The 11,666-nt window shown below is 37.3% G+C and overlaps 1 non-coding gene across 1 annotated transcript; it reads right to left on the reverse strand.

Moving 5' to 3' along the window:
• Window positions 1-10,170: 10,170 nt before the first annotated feature.
• Window positions 10,171-10,277, reverse strand: LOC120868488. The gene has a single exon (XR_005722232.1). It is a non-coding gene; the product is annotated as a U6 spliceosomal RNA (small nuclear RNA).
• Window positions 10,278-11,666: the final 1,389 nt, after the last annotated feature.

Here is an 11,666-nt window from a genome sequence, read left to right on the forward strand (position 1 = left end):
TTATCATGGTGATCATTTTGAAATACACTAAAATGTTGAATCACTATATATCAGGAACTAATGTAGTATTATAGGTCAATTATATTTCAAAAAACCTGCAAACTCATAGAAAGAGAGATTAGAGGCAAAGTTGAGGAGGGGAGAATTAGATGAAGGTGGTCAAAAGGTACAAATTTCCAGGTATGAGATAAGTAAGCCTAGGATTGTAGTGTACAACATGATAAATGTAATTAGTGCTGCTGTATATTATATATGAAAGTTGCCAAGAGTTCTCATCAGAAGGAAATTTTTTTTTCTATTTTAAAAATTTTGTGTCTATATGAGATGATCAGTGTTTGCTAAGCTTACTGTGGTAATCATTTCATGATATATATGTCACGTCATTATGCTGCACACCTTAGTGCTGAATGTCTATCATATCTCAATAAAACTGGAAGAAAAAAAAGAAATTCAAGTGGAATAGACATTGAAATTTGTAGTACAGGTTGAAGGCTAAAGATATACATTTGAAACTAACGCCTAGAATTTAAAGTAGCTGTTGAAATTCTTGTCCATGGATCCCAGGGGGTATATTCTGCAGCCACTACTACCGTTTTATTTCTCTCCCTACCTTGCCCTATTTTTTACCCCCATCTTTGACCTGACTGAGACGCACAGAAGATTCTTCCTATAGGAGAAGGATTGTAGTCCCTAGAAGATGATGGTAGTAGAGAGTGGTAATAGTTGCTCGTTTGTTGGCGTTTGTTGGCATTTTTTGGATGTTGAAACTGTGTGTGCAAGAGCAAACACAGTTGTCTTTGCCCTCACCTGCTTACCTAGTGTAAGATAGGGCCTAGGGACTTTAACAGACACTAACCAAGTAATCACAAAAACAAGCATATCGTTGTAGTGGCAGTATGTAAAAGGACTGAGCTGCACGTTGCCAGAGTGCTTTTAATAGGAGGAGTAACATCTTCATATGGAGGTCAAGGAAGGCTTCCCAATGCCATGATTATGAGTTGTTATGTGAAAGGTAAGTAGGAGTTAACTAGGCAAAGAGTGATCCTGGAAGAGGGAACAGCATATACAATGGCCCGTGGTAAGAGAGAGTATAGTACATTTTCATGTTTGACGAAGACCTGTGTGGCAAGAGCCCCCAGGATGAAGGGTAGCATTATGTAGGATGAAGGGTAGCATCGTGCAATATGAAGGTGGATAGTCATTTGGCAAACAGATTGTGGCTTATAGGCCACATAGTTTGAGAAGATCATTGTGGTTACAGTGTGGAGAATGGATTGAGGCCAGGGGAGTAGGTGGAGGAAAGGGATGTAAAGAAAGAGGAAGACCTTGAGACTCATAGATAGGAGTCTACTGCAGAAGTCTAGGTGAGAGATGAGGGTAGTTTAGACACAGTGGGACAGAACCAGGGCAAGTTCAACTAACCAGTGGGAGCTGAAAAGTAGGGGGGAACCAAATCTAACTCCTTGTTAAAGGCAGACCCTGCTGCTAAGGCGCAGTCAGCAGGATGGTTAAGACTTTGGACTTTGGAATAAGTTCTTCCTTGTTTCATAGGTTTGAAACATGGCTTTTCTACCTACTGCCATGTGACTTTAGACAAATTCCTTTTAAACTGGGGATAATAGCATGTATATAACAGATTATTGTAAGGATTAGGTTAGACTATGTATTAATATAACAAAATACTGAGCCAGCATTCAATAATTACATTATTGTCACTTTATGAAATTTAGCAATCACCTCCAGAAAAAGATGTTAGAAGAAAAAACAGTTTTTCAAGTATGTTGGAAATCTTTGTAGAAAAAATCCACAAATACGTAAATTTACTGAGCATCCGCTTTGTGCACTCTCTTGCAAAAACAATATATACTTGTTATTGATTATAGTTTTGATTGCAATATATGCTTTCACAGAAAATGGAGCCCTATGTAGAGATATTGACACAGATATGAAATTTGCAATTCTAACTCTGTGATCAGTGTGATTAAAATTTTTCTCCATCTTTATTTTATGTGACATAAAAAGCAAACAAACAAAACCAAACTGTGGAAAAGAGTCCCTTTAAACACAATTACGTGCTATCGTTTTCGAAACTTAATTATTTACTTACTATTAAAGGCTTATATGAGTTAATTAATGTCCTGTGAATCACAAATCAATTATTTTACAATGAAGCATAAAATTAGTTTAAGAGATTTATACATCAGCAGGACATGGTGTATTGGCTTCTCTTCAGAAGTGGATCAAATAAAAATGTGTGACGAAAAAAAAAATAGATGGCATGTTAGGTGGTGGGTAACTAATTGTGCTTTTAGCGTAAGAGCAAAAAATGTCTGACTGGAATTCTAAAAAGCATGCTTTAGCATTTTTGCCTTAAAGTTACAACGGCTTCAGAAAAATAAAATTACTCTCCAAATGTGATTCAATTCAAGGACATTCTTATTTTACACACCTAAACGAAATAATGCATGTTAGGTGCCCAGCCCAGTGGCTGGCATACAGTATTTATAGAATATTCTTTCTCTTCCTCTAAGATGCCTTCTGCAGCACATGAATGTAAATTATTAACTGTAAATTTTACAAAATCACACTTTTTATTATTATTTTGTTAATAATATTATAAAATTATATTATTACAAAAATAATATTATTTTATTATTATTTTTATTGTTATTTTAAAGTGTGGAGTAGCTATATAAATTATTTGAAATTCTTTTTCTTGGAAAATTTGTTCTTTCTTTCCTCTTGCTCTCCTTCTGTCAATAAGGAGTCATATGTATTTAATGTATACTTTGGGCTTATCTAATATTCCTTTATTTTGTTGCTAATTGTTTTGAAATTCTGTGTGCATTACATGCTCATTGTAGGTAACTTGGAAAATACAGAAAGCAACCGAAAGTTCACCTGTGGTTTCACCCTAGAGAGAGGTTCTTTTGATATTTAAGCATATGTCCATTTTACACATTTTTCTAGAATATTCAATTTGGAATTCATAATCTTGGCTTTTATTTTTTTTAATTTTTATTTTTACTTTATTTTACTTTACAATACTGTATTGGTTTTGCCATACATTGACATGAATCCACCACAGGTGTACATGCGTTCCCAAACATGAACCCCCCTTCCCCCTCCCTCCCCATAACATCTCTCTGGGTCATCCCCGCTTTTAGACAGTCTGTTCAATAAAGCACATGATGAAGAGACTTAGCTAATTAGTAGATAATTGTTATTTTTGAAGAGCAGCGGCTACTGCTGCTAAGTAGCTTCAGTTGTGTCTGACTCTGTGCGACCCCATAGACAGCAGCCCACCAGGCTCCCCCATCCCTGGGATTCTCCAGGCAAGAACACTGGAGTGGGTTGCCATTTCCTTCTCCAATGCAGGAAAGTGAAAAGTAAAGTGAAGTCGCTCAGTCGTGTCTGACTCTTAGCGACCCCGTGGACTGCAGCCCATCAGGCTCCTCCGTCCATGGGATTTTTCAGGCAAAGAGTACTGCAGTGGGGTGCCATTGCCTTCTCCATTGAAGAGCAGAGTAGACCCTAATCGCTAAATTGCCAATCTGACTATATATATATATTTTTCATTTGTTCAAAATTTTGAAAATAAGCTTTATTTATTAAAGAGTAGTTTTAGATTTACAGAAAAATGCAGATAGTACAGCGTGTCCATGTACCCTGTTTCCAGTCTCCTCTGTTATTAGCATCTTACATTAGTATGGCGTATATGTTATAATTAATAAACTAACACTGATATACTATTTGTAATAAAGTTCATACTTTATTCAGGTTTCATTAGTTTTTATCTAATGTCCCTCCTCTGTCTGGAATCTCATTCAGGATATTATATGATATTTAATTATCTATCTTTAGGCCACTCTTGGGTGTAACAGTTTCCCAGTTTTTCCTTATTTCTGTTGACCTTGACAGTTTTGAGGATTACTGATAATATTTTGTAGAATGTCCTTCAACTGGGATATGTTGATGTTTTTCCTCATGATTAGCCTGGAGTTAAGAGTTTTTGGTTGGAAGACCACAAAAGTAAAGTTTCATTTTCATCCATCATGCCAAGTAAATATTATGAACATGACTTTATCATTATTGATGTTGACCTTGATTACTTAGCTGAGGTAGTGTTTGTCAGGTTTCTCCACTATAAAGTTATTCTTTTGTCCTTCTTTCCATAATGTACCTTTAGGAAGTAAGTCACTACACACAGCTCACATGGAGTAGCTATATAAATTATTTAAAATTCTTTTTCTTGGGAAATTTGTTCTTTCTTTCCTCTTGCTCTCCTTCTATCAATATGGACTCATATGTATTTAATGTATACTTTGGGCTAATCTAATATTCCTTTATTTTATTGCTAAAATTGTTGTATCTTTGACCATTGTGAGCTCTTTCAGTTGACTTCTGTATCTCTTTGTCATGCACCCATTACTGGAATTCTTTTTGGAGTACTTTTTTACATTCTGTTACTACAAGATGCTTCAGATTCATTTTAGAAATTTCCTTCCCTGTTCTCTATGTATAATTAAAATTAAAATCAGTAGGCTCTGGGGCAGGGTTTTTTTTTTTTGTCTCCTTTTCTCTAGTGTATCCCCATTACCTAGAATTATGTCTGGTACCTAGTGGTGTTCAATAAATATTAATAGGTATTTGTCGAATGAATACATTAAAAGTGGGTAGGAATATTAGTCTATAAATTCAGATAAACAATAGAATATGGCTTTTCATTCTTCTTTTGTCCTGAAATATCTGTCTAGTTTATTATTTTCAAATTAATTTCATTATCATCAAAGTTATATGTGCAAATAGCTTAAAGATTCAAATAGTTGTGCAAGATTATAAACAAAAGGACAGTCTTCTAACTTATTCTGTAAGGCAACCACTTTCAGTTTCCTTAGGTGATTCTTTTGATGCTTATCTCCCTATGTTTAAGTAGCATGCTTTTACTGTTGCTTCTTGGTTTATACATCTTATGCATCATCTATTCACTTCCAACTATGGAGGATAAGAATCTGTCACCGCATACTCTATTCTTTCTGTCTTCCCATTCTTCTTTCCATATCAGCAAGAGACCGTTAGGAACACACCTGAAATCAGCAGTTAGTTTTATTATTTGCTGCAGCAAAGGAGACCCCACATTATGCAGAACAAATATGAGTCTCAATAGGAGGTAGGAAAAGGGTATTATAAAATTTATGATGATTTTAGCACAGATTGGTCAGACCTCGCTTATGGAATATCAATGATTTTATTTTTTAGAAACCTTGAGACCATGCAGAATTATCCTTGCATCAGTTTATCTGTGGTCTAATCTTGTATATAGGAGTCTGGTGTTCATTGTGACAGTTTATTGAATATGAGTCAATGTACATTTTATAAGATGTGATTTCTGACTTAATTCTTAATTTCTCTCTAACATCCTAGCTTCCGGAAAATAGAGTATTTCAATTCATCCCTCGATATAGTTCTATCACAACTGTGATTAAATTAATTTTCAGTTGAATTTCTACAACTGTGTTAGCTGTTGAGCCCTGTATTATATATTCCTTTTCCTTTTTTCACTTTGCTGTCTTACATGCAGACTTGTAGTTGACAAGTGTTATTAACAAACCAGACTCAAAACAGTTCTTACAACCTGGGCTGTAAACTTGATGAAGAACCTGCTCTCTGTGTTTTAATTTGTTCTGCGTTGTGCATGAAAGGTTGAACTGAAATGAATTAAGCAATATTCCCGAAACGGGATGCTTTTGCCTCTACCAGTGTCAAGCAGTCAGAAGTCCTGCTAAGCTCTGGTCATGGGATCAGGTTTGGACTCGGAATACATGTGCGCATGCTCAGTTGTGTCTGACTCTTTGTGACCCCATGAACTGTAGCCTGCCGGCCTTCTCTGTCCATGGAATTTCCCAGGCAAGAATACTAGAGTGGGTTGCTATTTCCTACTCCAGGTGATCTTACCAAACCAGGGATCAAACCTGTGTCTCCTGCATTGTAGGCAGATTCTTTTACCCCTGCACCACCTGGACTCAGGATGCTGCTGCTGCTGCTGCTAAGTCACTTCAGTCATGTCTGACTCTGTGCGACCCCATAGACGGCAGCCCACCAGGCTCCCCCGTCCCTGGGATTCTCCAGGCAAGAACACTGGGTTGCCATTGCCTTCTCCATGGACTCAAGATAACAGATATCAATTCATAAGGGGTATAGAGTAGTGGCCTCACTGAGTTCTTTAATGAAATCAACCTTATTTTTATTGACTGCTAGTCTTATTATTATTGAATGCTAAAGTATTCCTTATAAATTCTTGATACTAGATCTTTTCAGATATATTTATTTAGATTTTTTTTATTTGAATATTTTGTTAGTCTGTGGCTGGTAGTTTCGCTTTCTTCATTATATGTTTTGAAGGATGGAAGGTTTTCCTTTTGTGAAGTCCAATTTATCATTTTTTATAATGAGATATTTTTGTGTTTAATTAGTGACAGACACATCTGATCCAAAAAATAAAGATTTTTTCTTATTTAAGTTTCCTAGTTTAAACTTTAAAATTACAGTTTATGACATTTTTGAGTTTATTTTGGCATATGGTGAGAAGTGGGGATTGAAGTTCATCTTCTGTTTTCTTCTTTTCCTATACAGAGATCCAGTTCTAGCTCCATTTATTGCTACTGCTGCTGCTAAGTCACTTCAGTCATGTCTGACGCTGTGCAACCCCATAGACAGTAGCCCACCAGGCTCCTCTGTCCCTGGGATTCTCCAGGCAAGAATACTGGAGTGGGTTGCCATCTCCCTAGAAAGAACTATAAGTACACTATTGAATTGTCTTGTAATCTTTGTCAAAAATATGTTGATCAGATTTATGTGGGTCAATTTGTCGACTCTTCCATTGATCTATATGTTTATCTTTATATCATACTACACTCTCTTGATTCAGTTCAGTTCAGTTCAGTCACTCAGTTGTGTCCGACTCTTTGTAACCCCATGAACTGCAGCACGCCAGGCCTCTCTGTCCATCACCAACTCCCTGAGTCCACCTAAACCCATGTCCATTGAGTCAGTGATGCCATCCAACCATCTCATCCTCTGTTATCCCTTTCTCCTCCTGCCTTCAATCTTTCCGAGCATCAGGGTCTTTTCCAATGAGTCAGCTGTTCGCATCAGGTAGTCAAAGTATTTCTCCATCTATTTGCCATGAAGTGATGGGACTGGATCTTAGTTTTCTGAATGTTGAACTTCAAGCCAACTTTTTCACTCTCCTCTTTCACTTTCATCAAGAGGCTCTTTAGTTCTTTTTCACTTTCTGCCATAAGGGTGGTGTCATCTGCATATCTGAGGTGATTGATATTTTCCCCGGCAATCTTGATTCCAGCTTGTGCTTCCTACAGCTCAGCATTTCTCATGATGTACTCTGCATATAAGTTAAATAAGTAGGGTGACAATATACAGCCTTGACATACTCCTTTTCCTATTTGGAACTACTTTGATTACTATAGCTTTATAATAAACCTTGAAATCAAATAGTTTAAATCCTCCAACTTTGATTTTTGAAAAGTAGTTTTCACTATTTGAGGTCCTTGGATTTCCATACAAATTTTTTAAAGACTGGTTTTTTAAGAGCAGTTTTAGGTTCACAGCAATACTGAGCAGAATTCACTGGGCTTTCCCATACCCTCTATGCCTCACATATGCTAAGCCTGCCCTATTATCAATATCCCCCACCAGAGTGGGGCATTTGTTACAACTGATGAACTTACCCTGATGTATCATAATCACCTTGAGTCCACAGTATACCTCAGGGTTCACTCTTGGTGTTTATACATTCCATAGCTTTGGACAAATGTGATGACATGCACCATCATTATAGTTACATACACAGTATTTTTTCAGTCCTAAAAATCCTCTGTGCTCCCCCTATTCATAATCTTTCTTCCTAAATCCCAGCTTCTGGCAAGGACTGAATTTTTAGTGTCCCCATAATTTTTTCTAAAATGCTAATAATTTTACAGTATATAGCTTTTTCAGATTGGAATCATACAATATGTAGCATTTAGAAATGGAATTTTTTCACTTACTTATATGCATCTAATTTTCTTCTGTATTTCTTTCATGGCTTCATAGCTTATTTCTTTTTAGCATTGACTAATACTCTCTCATGTAGATACAGGGGCTTCCCAAGTGGCTCAGTGGTAAAAGAATCCACCTGCCAATGCAGGAGACACAAAAGATATGGGTTTAGTCCCTGGGTTGGAAAGATCTCCTGGAGTAGGAAATGGCAACCTGCTCCAGTATTCTTGCCTGGAAAATTCCATGGACAATGGAGCTGGCGGGCTACAGTCTATGGAGTTGCAAAAAGTCAGACACCACTAAGCTATTGAGCACACAATCACATCTAGATGTACCACAGTTTATTTATTCATTCACCTGCTGAAGGGCATCTTGGTTACCCTCAGGCTTTGACTGCTGCTGCTGCTGCTAAGTTGCTTTAGTCGTGTCCGACTCTGTGCAACCCCATAGACAGCAGCCCACCAGGCTCCTCTGTCCCTGGGATTCTCCAGGCAAGAACACTGGAGTGGGTTGCCATCTCCTTCTCCAATACATGAAAGTGAAAAGTGAAAGTGAAGTTGCTCAGTCGTGTCCGACTCTTAGTGACCCCATGGACTGCAGCCTACCAGGCTCCTCTGTCCATGGGATTTTCCAGGCAAGAGTACTGGAGTGGGGTGCCATTGCTTTCTCCACCAGGCTTTGACAATCATGAGTAAAGCTTCTGTTAACATCCATTGCAAGTTTTTTTGTGGGCATAAGTTTTCAACTGCTTTTGGGTAAATACCAAAGAATGTGAATACTCAATTGTATGGTATGAGTATATTGACAGTACCTGCTCTGGTGGCTCAGATGGTAAAAAAATCTGCCTGCAATGCAGGAGACTCGGGTTCAATCCCTGGTTTAGGAAGATCCCTTGAAGAAGGAAATGGCAACTCACTGCAGTATTCTTGCCTGGAGAACACTATGGACAAAGGAGCCTGGGGGGCTACAGTCCAAGGGGTCTCAAAGAGGCAGACACAACTGAGCAACCATCACACACACATGGTAAGAGTATATTTAGTTTGTGAGACATCACCAAACTACCTTCCAAAGTGACTGTACCATTTGCATTCTACCAGCAATGAGTAAGAGTTCCTGTTGTGCCAGTTCCTCTCTGCTTCTATCCTCTGAAAAAGATTTTTTAAAAGTTGATATGATTTCTTCCATCAATGTGTGGTAGATATCACCAGTGAGGCCATCTTGGCCTGGTGATTTCTGTCTTAAAATATTATTAATTATTGATTAAATATCTATAATAAATATAGGCCTATTCACATTGTCTATTTATTCTTGTTTGAGTTTTGGTCTTCAAGGAATTGGTCCATTTCATCTAGGTTGTCAGATATGTGAGAATACAGTTAGCTGTTCAGCATATTCCTTTATTATCCATTAATGTCCATGGGTTTTGTAGTGACATTGATACTTTGTATAGCTCATTTCTGACATTGGTAATTTGTGTCCTCTTTCTCTGGAAGCTTATCAATTTTACTGATCTTTTCAAAAAAGCAGGTTTTAAAAAATTTATTTATTTACTTTTCATTTTTTAGGCTGCTGTGGATCTTTGTTGCCGCGTGGACTTTCCTTCGTCATGGTGAGGGGCCTGCTCTCTAGTGGCGGTGTGCTGGCTTCTCACTGCAGTGGCTTCTCTTGTTGTGAAGCATAGGCTCTGGGCACTCAGGCTGCAGCAGCTGTGCACGTGGGCTCAGGAGCGGCAGTCCCCGGGCTCTGGAGCACAGGCTCAGTGGTTGTGGCACATGGACTTCGTTGCTCCACAGCACGTGAGATCATCCTAGACCAGGATCAAAGCCACGTCTCCTTCATCGGCAGGCGGATTCTTTACCACTGAGCCCCCAGAGAAGCCCCGAGAAACAGGTTTTGATTTCACAGCTCTTTATCTATTGATTTCCTGTTTTCTTTTCTTTTTTTTTTTTTGTAAATAGACGTTTATTTTGAAATATAGACTTGTCAGTTAAAACAATTCAGGTACTGTCTTGTCATTCTTTTCTATCAGCTTCCTGATAGCCATTTTTCAACTGCAGAATGCTGTCACCTTTTCTTTCAACCTAGATAAAAGCTTATTTTTTTTTCTTTTTAAAAAATATGGACCGCTTCACGAATTTGCGTGTCATACTTGCGCAGAGGCCATGCTAATCTTCTCTGTATGGTTCCAATTTTAGTATATGTGCTGCCGAAGCGAGCACTGATTTCCTATTTTCAATTAAATCTATTTCTACTCTGTTAGCAATTCTTTTCTCCTGCTTGATTTAGTGTAGTCTTCTTTTTTTAGAGTTTTCTAATATGGAAACTTAGATTATTAATTTACACTTTTATTCTTTTCTATTATATGGATTCATCTAAATTTCCTTCTAAGTACTGCTTTCACCGTATCCCACAAACTGTAATGAATTGTGTTTTCATTTTCATTTAGTTAAAAAATACTTTTAAGTTTTTCTTAATATTTCTTCTTTGACCCATGTGTTTATTTATAAGTGTGTTAGTTTATCTCCATACATTTTTGAATTTTCAGTTAGGGAAGAATTGGTAGCTTATTAAGATTGAGTCTCTTAATCCATGAATGTGCTATCTCTCTCCATTTACTCAAGCATTCTGTAATTTCCTACTGCAGTGTTTGTAGTTTTCTATGTGTAGGCCTTGCACATATTTTGTTAATTTTACCACTACATATTTTATATTTTTTGTTGCTTTGATTATTAGTGTCACTTCTTCTAAATTTTACTTTCCAACTATGTATTATTATTCCGACCCACCCTCTTTACTAAGTATAGAAAAACTCATTTCACCTAAATATGAGTACCAAAAAAGGGATTATAGTTATTAGAAGAAATAATCTCTAGTAAAGTGAGCAGAATAATGTTCCTATAGATAAGAAGACAGTATTTGGGACATATTTATACTAAACATGGCAACTATAAACACACTATTTATTTACATTGTGTTGCGATATTAACCAAATCACTTAAGTAAGTTGTGTCCTAGGACACAGCTCTGAGGCCTCTGAAGGTGGCAGCACTTAGATAGGAGAAAGCGGTTAGAAGCATAAGAATTTGAAAAAAAGAAAAATGATCTCTATTTTCAGATGATATTCTTATTTATCCAAAAAGCCCTATGCATCTGTGGAAAGCTAATACAAGGAATAAAATGACTGAGTAAAGTAGTAGATTATAAATCAACATTCAAAACAATAGCTTTATTATATAGAGAAAGAAATTGTGTAGATGTAATGGAAAAGAAGACTGACTTTATTATACCCAAATTAAAATAAATAGGAACAAATTTAAAAAGAAATATCCAAAACATATAATGAAGAAATGGAGAAGGGAATGGCCATCCACTCCAGTGTTCTTGCCTGTGAGAATTTCACGGACAGAGGAGCCTGGTGGGCTACAGTCCATGGGGTCACAAAGAGTCGGACACAACTGAATGGCTAATACACATAATGAAGAAAACTATACAATGGTCTGCTGCTAAGTCGCTTCAGTCGTGTCCGACTCTATGCGACCCCATAGATGGCAGCCCACCAGGCTCCCCCATCCCTGGGGTTCTCCAGGCAAGAACACTGGAGTGGGTTG

The sequence above is a fragment of the Oryx dammah genome, unplaced genomic scaffold (genome assembly GCF_014754425.2).
Source record: "Oryx dammah isolate SB20612 unplaced genomic scaffold, SCBI_Odam_1.1 HiC_scaffold_9, whole genome shotgun sequence".
NCBI classification, from domain to species: domain Eukaryota; kingdom Metazoa; phylum Chordata; class Mammalia; order Artiodactyla; family Bovidae; genus Oryx; species Oryx dammah.